Genomic DNA, 17,666 nt, shown 5'->3' on the forward strand with positions numbered 1-17,666 from the left:
AATTAAATACAAAAGGCACAATACCGACTTAAGTACAAGAACATTGACTCTTCTTACTGACTGTTTTGAACCATTCCTGTGACACTAGTTATAGATTCCGATGCTTCACTTCAGGTTTACTGTATCCCTCTGACCTTCATATTGACGAAGAAACACAGAAATTGCATCGGAATTAAATATAAAAGGCACAATGCCGACTTAGGTACAAGAATACTGACTCTTCTTACTGTCTAAGTTTTGAAACATTCCTGTGACACTAGTTATAGATTCCGATGCTTCACTTCAGATTTACTGTATCCCTTGGACCTTCTTATTGACGATGAAACACAGAAATTATATCGGAATTAAATAGAAGAGGCACAATGCCGACTTAAGTACAAGTAGACTGACTCTTTTGGCTGTTTATGTTTTGAACCATTCCTGTGACACTATTTATAGATTCCGATGCTTCACTTCAGGTTTACTGTATCCCTTGGACCTTCTTATTGACGATGAAACACAGAAATTGCATTGGAATTAAATACAAAAGGCACAATGCCGACTTAAGTAAAAGAAGACTGACTCTTCTTTCTGTCTATGTTTTGAACCATTCCTGTGACGCTAGTTACAGATTCCGATGCTTCACTTCAGGTTTACTGTATCCCTCTGACATTCTTATTGACGATGAAACACTGAAATGGCATCGGAATTAAATAGAAAAGGCACAATGCCGACTTAAGTACAAGAAGACTGACTCTTCCTACTGTCTATGATTTGAACCATTCCTGTGACACTAGTTATAGATTCCGATGCTACACTTCAGGTTTACTGTATCCCTTGGACGTTCTTATTGACGATGAAACACAGAAATTGCATCGGAATTAAATAGAAAAAGCACAATGCCGACTTATGTACAAGAAGACTGACTCTTGTTACTGACTATGTTTTGAACCATTAATCTGACGCTAGTTACAGATTCCGATGCTTCACTTCAGGTTTACTGTATCCCTTGGACCTTCTTGTTGACGATGAAACACAGATATTGCATCTTAATTAAATACAAAAGGCACAATGCCGACTTAAGTACAAGAGGACTGCCTCTTCTTACTGTCTATGTTTTGAACCATTCCTGTGACGCTAGTTACAGATTCCGATGCTTCACTTCAGGGTTACTGTACCCCTCTGACATTCGTATTGACGATGAAACACTGAAATTGCATCGGAATTATATAGAAAAGGTACAATGCCGACTTAAGTACATGAAGACTGACTCTTCTTGCTGTCATTGTTTTGAACCATTCCTGTGGCACTAGTTATAGATTCCGATGCTTCACTTCAGCTTTACTGTATCCCTTGGACCTTCTTGTTGACGATGAAACACAGAAATTGCATCGGAATAAAATAGAAAACGAACAATGCCGACTTAAGTACAAGAAGATTGACTCTCCGTTCTGTCTATGTTTTGAACCATTCCTGTACGCTAGTTACAGATTCCGATGCTTCACTTCAGGGTTACTGTATCCCTCTGACATTCTTATTGACGATGAAACACTGTTATTGCATCGGAATTATATAGAAAAGGTACAATGACGACTTAAGTACAAGAAGACTGACTCTTCCTACAGTCTATGTTTTGAACCATTCCTGTGACACTAGTTATAGATTCCGATGCTTCACTTCAGGGTTACTGTATCCCTTGGACTTTCTTATTGACGATGAAACACAGTAATTGCATCGGAATTACATACTAAAGGCACAATGCCGACTTAAGTACAAAAAGACTGACCCTTCCTTCTGTCTATGTTTTGAACCATTCCTGTGACACTAGTTACAGATTCCGATGCTTCACTTCAGGTTTACTGTTTCCTTCTGACCTTCTTTTTGACGATGAAACACAGAAATTGAATCGGAATTAAAAACAAAAGGCACAATTCCGACTTAAGTGCAAGAATACTGACTCTTCCTACTGTCTATGTTTTGAACGATTCCTGTGGCATTAGTTATAGATACCGATGCGTCACTTCAGGTTTACTTTATCCTTTGGACCTTCTTATTGGCGACGAAGTACAGATATTGCATCGGAATTAAATACAAAAGGCACAATGCCGACTTATGTACAAGAAGACTACGTCTTCTTAGTGACTGCTTCGAACCATTCCTGTGACACTAGTTATAGATTCCGATGCTTCACTTCAGGTTTACTGTATCCCTCTGACCTTCTTATTGACGATGAAGCACAGAAATTGCATCGGAATTAAATACAAAAGGCACAATGCCGACTTAAGTACAAGAGGACTGACTCATCCTACTGTCTATGTTTTGAACCTTTCCTGTGACACTAGTTATAGATTCCGATGCTTCACTTCAGGTTTACTGTATCGCTCTGACCTTCTTATTGACGATGAAACACAGAAATTGCATCGGAATTAAATACAAAAGGCACAATGCCGACTTAAGTACAAGAAGACTGACTCTTCTTACTGACTGTTTTGAACCATACCTGTGACACTTGTTATAGATTCCGATGCTTCACTTCAGGTTTACTGTATCCCTCTGACCTTCTTATTGACGATGAAACACTGAACTTGCATCGAAATTAAATACAAAAGGCACAATGCCGACTTAAGTACAAGAAGACTGACTCTTCGTACTGACTATGTTTTGAACCATTCCTGTGACACTAGTTATAGATTACGATGATTCACTTCAGGTTTACTGTATCCCTTGGACCCTCTTATTGACGATGAAACACAGAAATTGCATCGGAATTAAATAGAAAAGGCACAATGACGACTTCAGTACATGAACCTGACTCTTCTTACTGACTTTGTTTTGAACCATTTCTGTGACGCTAGTTACAGATTCCGATGCTTCACTTCAGGTTTACTGTATCCCTCTGACCTTCTGTTTGACGATGAAACACAGAAATTGCATCGGAATTAAATACAAAAGGCACAATGCCGACTTAAGTACAAGAAGACTGACTCTTCCTACTGTCTATGTTTGGAACGATTCCTGTGTCATTAGTTATTGATTCCGAACTTCACTTCAGGTTTACTGTATCCTTTGGACCTTCTAATTGGCGACGAAATGCAGAAATAGCTTCGGAATTAAATACAAAGGCACAATGCCGACTTAAGTACAAGAAGACTGACTCTTCTTACTGACTGTTTTGAACCATTCCTGTGACACTTGTTATAGATTCCGATGCTTCACTTCAGGTTTACTGTATCCCTCTGACCTTCATTGTGACGATGAAACACAGAAATTGCATCGGAATTAAATACAAAAGGCACAATGCCGACTTAGGTACAAGAAGACTGACTCTTCCTGCTGTCTATGTTTTGAACGATTCCTGTGACATTAGTTATAGATTCCGATGCTTCACTTCAGGTTTACTGTATCCTTTGGTCCTTCTTATTGACGATGAAACACAGAAAATGCATCGGAATTAAATACAAAAGGCACAATACCGACTTAAGTACAAGAAGATTGACTCTTCTTACTGACTGTTTTGAACCATTCCTGTGACACTAGTTATAGATTCCGATGCTTCACTTCAGGTTTACTGTATCCCTCTGACCTTCATATTGACGAAGAAACACAGAAATTGCTTCGGAATTAAATATAAATGGCACAATGCCGACTTAAGTACAAGAAGACTGACTCCTCTTACTGTCTATGTTTTGAACCATTCCTGTGACACTAGTTGTAGATTCCGATGCTTCACTTCAGCTTTACTGTATCCCTTGGACCTTCTTGTTGACGATGAAACACAGTAATTGCATCGGAATTAAATAAAAAAGGCACAATGCCGACTTAAGTTTAAAAAGACTGACTCTTCCTACTGTCTATGTTTTGAACCATTCTTGTGTCACTTGTTACAGATTCCGATGCTTCACTTCAGGTTTACTGTATCCTTCCGACCTTCTTTTTGACGATGAAATACAGAAATTGCACCGGTATTAAATACAAAAGGCACAATGCCGACTTAAGTACAAGAAGACTGACTCTTCCTACTGTCTATGTTTTGAACGATTCCTGTGACAATAGTAATAGATACCGATGCTTCACTTCAGGTTTACTGTATCCTTTGGACCTTCTTATTGGCGACGAGATACAGAAATTGCATCGGATTTAAATACAAAAGGCACAATGCCGACTTATGAACAAGAAGACTGACTCTTCTTACTGACTGTTTCGAACCATTCCTGTGACACTAGTTATAGATTCCGATGCTTCACTTCAGGTTTACTGAATCCCTCTGACCTTCTTACTGACGATGAAGCACGGAAATTGCATCGGAATTCAATACAAAAGGCACAATGCCGACTTAAGTACAAGAAGACTGACTCTTCTTACTGACTGTTTCGAACCATTCCTGTGACACTAGTTATAGATTCCGATGCTTCACTTCAGGTTTACTGTATCCCTCTGACCTTACTGACGATGAAGCACGGAAATTGCATCGGAATTCAATACAAAAGGCACAATGCCGACTTAAGTACAAGAAGACTGACTCTTCCTACTGTCTATGTTTTGAACCATTCCTGTGACACTAGTTATAGATTCCGATGCTTCACATCAGGTTTAATGTATCCCTTCCACCTTCTTATTGACGATGAAACACAGATATTGCATCGGAATTAAATACAAAAGGCACAATGCCGACTTCAGTACAAGAAGACTGACTCTTCTTACTGACTATGTTTGGAACCATTCCTGTGACACTAGTTATAGATTCCGATGCCTCACTTCAGGTTTACTGTATCGCTCTGACATTCTTATTGACGATGAAACACAGAAATTGCATCGGAATTAAATAAAAAAGGCACAATGCCGACTTAAGTAAAAGAAGACTGACTCTTCTTGCTGTCTATGTTTTGATCCATTCCTGTAACATTAGTTACAGATTCCGATGCTTCACTTCAGTTTACTGTATCCCTTGGACCTTCTTATTGACGATGAAACACAGAAATTGCATCGGAATTAAATACAAAAGGCACAATGCCGACTTAAGTACAAGAAGACTGACTCTTCGTTCTGGCTATGTTTTGAACCATTCCTGTGACGCTAGTTACAGATTCCGATGCTTCACTTCAGGGTTACTGTATCCCTCTGACATTCTTATTGACGATGAAACACTGAAATAGCATCGGAATTGAATAGAAAAGGCACAATGCCGACTTAAGTACAAGAAGACTGACTCTTCCTACTGTCTATGATTTGAACAATTCCTCTGACACTAGTTATAGATTACGATGCTTCACTTCAGGTTTAGTGTATCCTTTGGACGTTCTTATTGACGATGAAACACGAAATTGCATCGGAATTAAATGGAAAATTCACAATGCCGACTTAAGTACAAGAAGACTGACACTTCTTACTGACTATGTTTTTAACCATTAATGTGGCGCTAGTTACAGATTCCGATGCTTCACTTCAGGTTTACTGTATCCCTTAAACCTTCTAGTTGACGATGAAGCACAGATATTGCATCTTAATTAAATACAAAAGGCACAATGCCGACTTAAGTACAAGAGGACTGACTCATCCTACTGTCTAAGTTTTGAACCATTCCTGTGACACTAGTTATAGATTCCGATGCTTCACTTCAGGTTTACTGTATCGCTCTGACCTTCTTATTGACGATGAAACACAGAAATTGCATCGGAATTAAATACAAAAGGCACAATGCTGACTTAAGTACAAGAAGACTGACTCTTCTTACTGACTGTTATGAACCATACCTGTGACACTTGTTACAGATTCCGATGCTTCACTTCAGGTTTACTGTATCCCTCTGACCTTCTTATTGACGATGAAACACAGAAATTGCATCGGAATTAAATATAAAAGGGACATTGCCGACTTAAGTACAAGAAGACTGAATCTTCGTCCTGACTATGTTTTGAACCATTCCTGTGACACTAGTTATAGATTACGATGATTCACTTCAGGATTACTGTATCCCTTGGACCTTCTTATTGACGATGAAACACAGAAATTGCATCGGAATTGAATAGAAAAGGCACAACGCCGACTTAAGTACTAGAAGGCTGACTCTTCCTACTGTCTATGTTTGGAACCATTACTGTGACACTAGTTATGGATTCCGATGCTTCACTTCATGTTTACTGTATACCTCAGACCTTCGTATTGACGATGAAACACAGAAATTGCATCGGAATTAAATAGAAAAGGCACAATGCCGACTTAAGTACATGATGACTGACTCTTCCCACTGTCTATGATTTGAACCATTCCTGTGACACTAGTTATAGATTCCGATGCTTCACTTCAGGTTTACTGTATCCCTTGGACGTTCTTATTGACGATGAAACACGAAATTGCATCGGAATTAAATAGAAGAGGCACAATGCCGACTTAAGTACAAGAAGACTGACTCTCCTTACTGACTATGTTTTGAACCATTAATGAGACGCTAGTTACAGATTCCGATGCTTCACTTCAGGTTTATTGTATCCCTTGGACATTCTTGTTGACGGTGAAACACAGATATTGCATCTTAATTAAATGCAAAAGGCACAATGCCGACTTAAGTACAAGAGGACTGACTCTTCTAACTGTCTATGTTTTGAACCATTCCTGTGACACTAGTTATAGATTCCAATGCTTCATTTCAGGTTTACTGTATCCCTTGGATCTTCTTATTGACGATGGAACACAGATAGTGCATCGGAAATAAATAGAAGAGGCACAATGCCGACTTAAGTACAAGAAGGCTGACTCTTCCTACAGTCTATGTTTTGAACCATTCCTGTGACACTAGTTATAGATTCCGATGCTTCACTTCAGGTTTACTGTATCCCTCTGACCTTCGTATTGACGATGAAACACAGAAATTGAATCGGAATTAAATACAAAAGGCACAATGCCGACTTAAGTACAAGAAGACTGAATCTTCGTACTGACTATGTTTTGACCATTCCTGTGACACTAGTTATAGATTACGATGATACACATCAGGATTACTGTATCCCTTGGACCTTCTTATTGACGATGAAACGCAGAAATTGCATCGGAATTAAATAGAAAATTCACAATGCCGACTTAAGTACAAGAAGACTGACACTTCTTACTGACTATGTTTTTAACCATTAATGTGACGCTAGTTACAGATTCCGATGCTTCACTTCAGGTTTACTGTATACCTCTGACATTCTTATTGACGATGCAACACTGAAATTGCATCGGAATTAAATAGAAAAGGCACAATGCCGACTTAAGTACAAGAAGACTGACTCTTCCTACTGTCAATGTTTTGAACCATTCCTGTGACACTAGTTATAGATTCCGATGCTTCACTTCAGGTTTACTGTATCCCTTGGACGTTCTTATTGACGATGAAACACAGAAATAGCATCGGAATTGAATAGAAAAGGCACAATGCCGACTTAAGTACAAGAAGACTGACTCTTCCTACTGTCTATGATTTGAACAATTCCTCTGACACTAGTTATAGATTACGATGCTTCACTTCAGGTTTACTGTATCCTTTGGACCTTCTAATTGGCGACGAAATGCAGAAATAGCTTCGGAATTAAATACAAAGGCACAATGCCGACTTAAGTACAAGAAGACTGACTCTTCTTACTGACTGTTTTGATCCATTCCTGTGACACTTATTATAGATTCCGATGCTTCACTTCAGGTTTACTGTATCCCTCTGACCTTCATTTTGACGATGAAACACAGAAATTGCATCGGAATTAAATACAAAAGGCACAATGCCGACTTAAGTACAAGAAGACTGACTCTTCCTACTGTCTATGTTTTGAACGATTCCTGTGACATTAGTTATAGATTCCGATGCTTCACTTCAGGTTTACTGTATGCTTTGGTCCTTCTTATTGACGATGAAACACAGAAAATGCATCGGAATTAAATACAAAAGGCACAATACCGACTTAAGTACAAGAACATTGACTCTTCTTACTGACTGTTTTGAACCATTCCTGTGACACTAGTTATAGATTCCGATGCTTCACTTCAGGTTTACTGTATCCCTCTGACCTTCATATTGACGAAGAAACACAGAAATTGCATCGGAATTAAATATAAAAGGCACAATGCCGACTTAAGTACAAGAATACTGACTCTTCTTACTGTCTAAGTTTTGAAACATTCCTGTGACACTAGTTATAGATTCCGATGCTTCACTTCAGATTTACTGTATCCCTTGGACCTTCTTATTGACGATGAAACACAGAAATTGCATCGGAATTAAATAGAAGAGGCACAATGCCGACTTAAGTACAAGTAGACTGACTCTTCTTGCTGTTTATGTTTTGAACCATTCCTGTGACACTATTTATAGATTCCGATGCTTCACTTCAGGTTTACTGTATCCCTTGGACGTTCTTATTGACGATGAAACACGAAATTGCATCGGAATTAAATAGAAATGGCACAATGCCGACTTAAGTACAAGAAGACTGACTCTCCTTACTGACTATGTTTTGAACCATTAATGAGACGCTAGTTACAGATTCCGATGCTTCACTTCAGGTTTATTGTATCCCTTGGACATTCTTGTTGACGGTGAAACACAGATATTGCATCTTAATTAAATGCAAAAGGCACAATGCCGACTTAAGTACAAGAGGACTGACTCTTCCAACTGTCTATGTTTTGAACCATTCCTGTGACACTAGTTATAGATTCCGATGCTTCACTTCAGGTTTACTGTATCCCTCTGACCTTCTTATTGACGATGAAACACAGAAATTGCATCGGAATTAAATACAAAAGGCACAATGCCGACTTAAGTACAAGAAGACTGAATCTTCGTACTGACTATGTTTTGAACCATTCCTGTGACACTAGTTATAGATTACGATGATTCACATCAGGATTACTGTATCCCTTGGACCTTCTTATTGACGATGAAACACAGAAATTGCATCGGAATTGAATAGAAAAGGCACAATGCCGACTTAAGTACTAGAAGGCTGACTCTTCTTACTGTCTATGTTTGGAACCATTACTGTGACACTAGTTATGGATTCCGATGCTTCAATTCATGTTTACTGTATACCTCAGACCTTCTTATTGACGATGAAACACAGAAATTGCATCGGAATTAAATAGAAAAGGCACAATGCCGACTTAAGTACAAGAAGACTGACTCTTCTTACTGACTATGTTTTGAACCATTAATGAGACGCTAGTTACAGATTCCAATGCTTCACTTCAGGTTTATTGTATCCCTTGGACATTCTTGTTGACGATGAAACACAGATATTGCATCTTAATTAAATGCAAAAGGCACAACGCCGACTTAAGTACAAGAAGACTGAATCTTCGTACTGACTATGTTTTGAACCATTCCTGTGACACTAGTTATAGATTACGATGATTCACATCAGGATTACTGTATCCCTTGGACCTTCTTATTGACGATGAAACGCAGAAATTGCATCGGAATTAAATAGAAAAGGCACAATGCCGACTTAAGTACAAGAAGACTGACTCTACTTACTGACTATGTTTTGAACCATTCCTGTGACGCTAGTTACAGATTCCGATGCTTCACTTCAGGGTTACTGTATACCTCTGACATTCTTATTGACGATGCAACACTGAAATTGCATCGCAATTAAATAGAAAAGGCACAATGCCGACTTAAGTACAAGAAGACTGACTCTTCCTACTGTCAATGTTTTGAACCATTCCTGTGACACTAGTTATAGATTCCGATGCTTCACTTCAGGTTTACTGTATCCCTTGGACGTTCTTACTGACGATGAAACACAGAAATTGCATCGGAATTAAATAGAAAAGGCACAATGCCGACTTAACAACAAGAAGACTGACCCTTCTTACTGACTATGTTTTGAACCATTCCTGTGACACTAGTTACAGATTCCGATGCTTCACTTCTGGTTTACGGTATCCCTCTGACCTTCTTTTAACGATGAAACACAGATATTGCATCGGAATTAAATACAAAAGGCACAATGCTTACTTAAGAACAAGAAGTCTAACTCTTCCTATTGTCTATGCTTTGAACGATTCCTGTGACATTAGTTATTGATTCCGATGCTTCACTTCAGGTTTACTGTATCCTTTGGACCTTCTAATTGGCGACGAAATGCAGAAATAGCTTCGGAATTAAATACAAAAGGCACAATGCCGACTTAAGTACAAGAAGACTGACTCTTCTTACTGACTGTTTTGAACCATTCCTGTGACACTAGTTACAGATTCCGATGCTTCACTTCAGGTTTACTGTATGCCTCTGACCTTCTTTTTGACGATGAAACGCAGAAATTGCATCGGAATTAAACACAAAAGGCACAATGCCGACTTAAGTACAAGAAGACTGACTCTTCCTACTGTCTATGTTTTGAACGATTCCTGTGACATTAGTTATAGATTCCGATGCTTCACTTCAGGTTTACTGTATCCTTGGGACCTTCTTATTGACGATGAAACAAGGAAAATGCATCGGAATTATATACAAAAGGCACAATGCCGTCTTAAGTACAAAAAGATTGACTCTTCTTACTGACTGTTTTGATCCATTCCTGTGACACTAGTTATAGATTCCGAGGCTTCACTTCATGTTTACTGTATCCCTCTGACCTTCATATTGACGATGAAACACAGAAATTGCATCGGAATTAAATAGAAAAGGCACAATGCCGACTTAAGTACAAGAAGACTGACTCTTCCTACTGTATATGTTTTGAACCATTCCTGTGACACTAGTTATAGATTCCCATGCTTCACTTCAGGTTTACTGTATCCCTTGGACGTTCTTATTGACGATGAAACACAGAAATTGCATCGGAATTAAATAGAAAAGGCACAATGCCGACTTAAGAACAAGAAGACTGACCCTTCTTACTGACTATGTTTTGAACCATTCCTGTGACACTAGTTACAGATTCCGATGCTTCACTTCAGGTTTACGGTATCCCTCTGACCTTCTTTTAACGATGAAACACAGAATTTGCATCGGAATTAAATACAAAAGGCACAATGCCGGCTTAAGTACAAGCAGACTGACCCTTCTATCTGTCTATGATTTGAACCATTCCTGTGACGCTAGTTACAGATTCCGATGCTTCACTTCAGGGTTACTGTATCCCTCTAACGTTCTTATTGACGATGAAACACTGAAATTGCATCGGAATTAAACAGAAAAGGTAGAATGCCGACTTAAGTACAAGAAGACTGACTCTTCCTACTGTCTATGATTTGAACCATTCCTGTGACACTAGTTATAGATTCCGATGCTTCACTTCAGGGTTACTGTATCCCTTGGACGTTCTTATTGACGATGAAACACAGTAATTGCATCGGAATTAAATACAAAAGGCACAATGGCGACTTAAGTACAAGAAAACTGACTCTTCCTACTGTCTATGTTTTGAACGATTCCTGTGACATTAGTTATAGATTCCGATGCTTCACTTCAGGTTTACTGTATCCTTTGGACCTTCTTATTGGCGACGAAGTACAGAAATTGCATCGGAATTAAATACAAAAGGCACAATGCCGACTTATGTACAAGAGACTGACGCATCTTACTGACTGTTTTGAACAATTCCTGTGACACTAGTTATAGATTCCGATGCTTCGCTTCAGGATTACTGTATCCTTTGGACCTTCTTATTGGCGGCGATATACAGAAATTGCATTGGAATTAAATACAAAAGGCACATTGCCGACTTAAGTACAAGAAGACTGACTCTTCTTACTGTCTATTATTTGAACCATTCCTGTGACACTAGTCATAGATTCCGATGCTTCACTTCAGGTTTACTGTATACCTTGGACCCTTTTATTGACGATGAAACACAGAAAATGCATCGGAATTAAATACAAAAGGCACAATGCCGTCTTAAGTACAAGAAGATGGACTCTTCTTACTGACTGTTTTGATCCATTCCTGTGACACTAGTTATAGATTCCGATGCTTCACATCAGATTTACTGTATCCCTTGCACCTTCTTATTGACGATGAAACACAGATATTGCATCGGTATTAAGTACAAAAGGCACAATGCCGAGTTAAGTACAAGAAGACTGACCCTTCTTACTGTCTACGTTTTGAACCATTCCTGTGACACTAGTTATAGATTCCGATGCTTCACTTCTGATTTACTGTATCCCTTGCACCTTCTTATTGACGATGAAACACAGATATTGCATCGGTATTAAGTACAAAAGGCACAATGCCGACTTAAGTACAAGAAGACTGACTCATCTTACTGTCTATGCTTTGAACCACTCCTGTGACACTAGTTATAGATTCCGATGCTTCACTTCAGGTTTACTGTATCCCTTGGACCTTCTTATTGACGATGAAACACAGAAATTGCATCGGAATTAAATAGAAAAGGAACAATGCCGACTGAAGTACAAGAAGACTGACTCTTCTTTCTGTCTATGTTTTGAACCATTCCTGTGACGCTAGTTACAGATTCCGATGCTTCACTTCAGGGTTACTGTATACCTCTGACATTCTTATTGACGATGAAACACTGATATTGCATCGGAATTAAATAGAAAAGGCACAATGCCGACTTAAGTACAAGAAGACTGACTCTTCCTACTGTCTATGTTTTGAACCATTCCTGTGACACTAGTTATAGATTCCGATGCTTCACTTCAGATTTACTGTATCCCTTGGACGTTCTTATTGACGATGAAACACTGAAATTGCATCGGAATTAAATAGAAAAGGCACAATGCCGACTTAAGTACAAGAAGACTGACTCTTCCAACTGTCTATGCTTTGAACGATTCCTGTGACATTAGTTATTGATTCCGATGCTTCCCTTCAGGTTTACTGTATCCTTTGGACCTTCTAATAGGCGACGAAATGCAGAAATAGCTTCGGAATTAAATACAAAAGGCACAATGCCGACTTAAGTGCAAGAAGACTGACTCTTCTTACTGACTGTTTTGAACCATTCCTGTGACACTTGTTATAGATTCCGATACTTCACTTCAGGTTTACTGTATCCCTCTGACCTTCTTTTTGACGATGAAACTCAGAAATTGCATCGGAATTAAACACAAAAGGCACAATGCCGACTTAAGTACAAGAAGACTGACTCTTCCAACTGTCTATGGTTTGAACGATTCCTGTGACATTAGTTATAGATTCCGATGCTTCACTTCAGGTTTACTGTATCCTTTGGACCTTCTTATTGACGATGAAACACAGAAAATGCATCGGAATTAAATACAAAAGGTACAATGCCGACTTAAGTACAAGAAGACTGACTCTTCTTACTGACTGTCTTGAACCATTCCTGTGACACTTGTTATAGATTCCGATGCTTCACTTCAGGTTTACTGTATCCCTCTGACCTTCTTTTTGACGATGAAACGCAGAAATTGCATCGGAATTAAACACAATATGCACAATGCCGACTTAAGTACAAGAAGACTGACTCTTCCTACTGTCTATGTTTTGAACGATTCCTGTGACATTAGTTATAGATTCCGATGCTTCACTTCAGGTTTACTGTATCCTTTGGACCTTCTTATTGACGATAAAACACAGAAAATGCAACGGAATTATATACAAAAGGCACAATGCCGTCTTAAGTACATGAAGATTGACTCTTCTTACTGACTATTTTGATCCATTTCTGTGACACTAGTTATAGATTCCGATGCTTCACTTCAGGTTTACTGTATCCCTTGCACCTTCTTATTGACGATGAAACACAGATATTGCATCGGTATTAAGTACAAAAGGCACAATGCCGACTTTTGTACAAGAAGACTGACTCTTCCTACTGTCTATGTTTTGAACCATTTCTGTGACACTAGTTACAGATTACGATGCTTCACTACAGGTTTACTGTATCCTTCTGACCTTCTTTTTGACGATGAAACACAGAAATTGCATGGGAATTCAATACAAAAGGCACAATGCCGACTTAAGTACAAGAAGACTGACTCTTCCTACTGTCTATGATTTGAACGATTCCTGTGACATTAGTTATAGATACCGATGCTTCACTTCAGCTTTACTGTATCCTTTGGACCTTCTTATTGGCGACGAAGTACAGAAATTGCTTCGGAATTAAATACAAAAGGCATAATGCCGACTTATGTACAAGAAGTCTGACTCATCTTACTGACTGTTTTGAACCATTCCTGTGTCACTAGTTATAGATTCCGATGCCTCTCTTCAGGTTTACTGTATCCTTTGGACCTTCTTATTGGCGGCGAAATACAGAAATTGCATTGGAATTAAATACAAAAGGCACATTGCCGACTTAAGTACACGGAGACTGACTCTTTTTACTGTCTATTATTTGAACCATTCCTGTGACACTAGTTATAGATTCCGATGCTTCACTTCAGGTTTACTGTATCCCTTGGACCTTCTTATTGACGATGAATAACAGAAAATGCATCGGAATTAAATACAAAAGGCACAATGCCGACTTAAGTACACGAAGACTGACTCTTCCTACTGTCTATGTTTTGAACCATTCCTGTGACACTAGTTATAGATTCCGATGCTTTACTTCAGGTTTACTGTATCCCTTGGACGTTCTTATTGACGATGAGACACAGAAATTGCATCGGAATTAAATAGAAAAGGCACAATGCCGACTTAAGAACAAGAAGACTGACCCTTCTTACTGACTATGTTTTGAACCATTCCTGTGACACTAGTTACAGATTCCGATGCTTCACTTCAGGTTTTCGGTATCTCTCTGACCTTCTTTTAACGATGAAACACAGAAATTGCATCGGAATTAAATACAAAAGGCACAATGCCGACTTAAGAACAAGAAGACTGACTCTTCCTACTGTCTATGCTTTGAACGATTCCTGTGACATTAGTTATTGATTCCGATGCTTCCCTTCAAGTTTACTGTATCCTTTGGACCTTCTAATTGGCGACGAAATGCAGAAATAGCTTCGGAATTAAATACAAAAGGCACAATGCCGACTTAAGTACAAGAAGACTGACTCTTCTTACTGACTGTTTTGAACCATTCCTGTGACACTTGTTAAAGATTCCGATACTTCACTTCAGGTTTACTGTATCCCTCTGACCTTCTTTTTGACGATGAAACTCAGAAATTGCATCGGAATTAAACACAAAAGGCACAATGCCGACTTAAGTACAAGAAGACTGACCCTTCTTACTGACTATGTTTTGAACCATTCCTGTGACACTAGTTACAGATTCCGATGTTTCACTTCAGGTTTACGGTATCCCTCTGACCTTCATATTGACGATGAAACACAGAAATTGCATCGGAATTAAATATAAAAGGCACAATGCCGACTTAAGTACAAGAAGACTGACTCCTCTTACTGGCTACGTTTTGAACCATTCCTGTGACATTAGTTATTGATTCCGATGCTTCCCTTCAGGTTTACTGTATCCTTTCGACCTTCTAATTGGCGACGAAATGCAGAAATACCTTCGGAATTAAATACAAAAGGCACAATGTCGACTTAAGTACAAGAAGACTGATTCTTCCTACAGTCTATGTTTTGAACGATTCCTGTGACATTAGTTATAGATTCCGATGCTTCACTTCAGGTTTACTTTATCCTTTGGACCTTATTATTGACGATGAAACACAGAAAATGCAACGGAATTAAATACAAAAGGCACAATGCCGTCTTAATTACAAGAAGATTGACTCTTCTTACTGACTATTTTGATCCATTTCTGTGACACTAGTTAAAGATTCCGATGCTTCACTTCAGGTTTACTGTATCCCTCTGACCTTCATATTGACGATGAAACACAGAAATTGCATCGGAATTAAATATAAAAAGCACAATGCCGACTTAAGTACAAGAAGACTGACTCTTCTTACTGTCTACGTTTTGAACCATTCCTGTGACACTAGTTATAGATTCCGATGTTTCACTTCAGATTTACTGTATCCCTTGCACCATCTTATTGACGATGAAACACAGATATTGCATCGGTATTAAGTACAAAAGGGACAATGCCGACTTAAGTACAAGAAGACTGACTCTTCTTACTGTCTATGCTTTGAACCACTCCTGTGACACTAGTTATAGATTCCGATGCTTCACTTCAGGTTTACTGTATCCCTTGGACCTTCTTATTGACGATGAAACACAGAAATTGCATCGGAATTAAATAGAAAAGGAACAATGCCGACAGAAGTACAAGAAGACTGACTCTTCTTTCTGTCTATGTTTTGAACCATTCCTGTGACGCTAGTTACAGATTCCGATGCTTCACTTCAAGGTTACTGTATCCCTCTAACATTCTTATTGCTGATGAAACACTGAAATTGCATCGGAATTAAATAGAAAAGGTACAATGTCGACTTAAGTACAAGAACACTGACACTTCCTACTGTCTATGTTTTGGACCATTCCTGTGACACTAGTTATAGATTCCGATGTTTCACTTCAGGATTACTGTATCCCTTGGACGTTCTTATTGACGATGAAACACAGTAATTGCATCGGAATTAAATACAAAAGGCACAATGCCGACTTAAGTACAAAAAGACTGACTCTTCCTACTGTCTATGTTTTGAACCATTCCTGTGACACTAGTTACAGATTACGATGCTTCACGTCAGGTTTACTGTATCCTTCTGACCTTCTTTTTGACGATGAAACACAGAAATTGCATGGGAATTCAATACAAAAGGCACAATGCCGATTTAAGTACAAGAAGACTGACTCTTCCTACTGTCTATGATTTGAACGATTCCTGTGACATTAGTTATAGATAACGATGCTTCACTTCAGGTTTACTGTATCCTTTGGACCTTTTTTATTGGCGACGAAGTACAGAAATTGCATCGGAATTAAATACAAAAGGCATAATGCCTACTTATGTACAAGAAGACTGACTCATCTTACTGACTGTTTTGAACCATTCCTGTGACACTAGTTATAGATTCCGATGCTTCACTTCAGGTTTACTGTATCCTTTGGACCTTCTTATTGGCGGCGAAATACTGAAATTGCATTGGAATTAAATACAAAAGGCACATTGCCGACTTAAGTACAAGAAGACTGACTCTTCTTACTGTCTATTATTTGAACCATTCCTGTGACACTAGTTATAGATTCCGATGCTTCACTTCAGGTTTGCTGTATCCCTTGGACCTTCTTATTGACGATGAATAACAGAAAATGCATCGGAATTAAATACAAAAGGCACAATGCCGACTTAAGTACAAGACGATTGACTCTTCTTACTGACTGTTTTGAACCATTCCTGTGCCACTAGTTATAGATTCCGATGCTTCACTTCAGGTTTACTGTATCCCTCTAACCTTCTTATTGACGATGAAACACAGAAATTGCATCGGAATTAAATACAAAAGGCACAATGTCTACTTAAGTACAAGAAGACTGACTCTTCTCGCTGTCTATGCTTTGACCTACTCCTGTGAAACTAGTTTTAGATTCCAATGCTTCACTTCAGGTTTACTGTATCCCTTGCACCTTCTTATTGACGATGAAACACAGATATTGCATCGGAATTAAATTCAAAAGGCACAATGCCGACTTAAGTACAAGAAGACTGACCCTTCATACTGTCTATGTTTAGAACCACTCCTGTGACACCAGTTATAGTATCCGATGCTTCACTTCAGGTTTACTGTATCATTCTGACCTTCTTATAGACGATGAAACACAGAAATTGCATCGGTATTAAATAC

Source organism: Schistocerca americana, chromosome X (assembly GCF_021461395.2).
Source record: "Schistocerca americana isolate TAMUIC-IGC-003095 chromosome X, iqSchAmer2.1, whole genome shotgun sequence".
NCBI classification, from domain to species: Eukaryota; Metazoa; Arthropoda; class Insecta; order Orthoptera; family Acrididae; genus Schistocerca; species Schistocerca americana.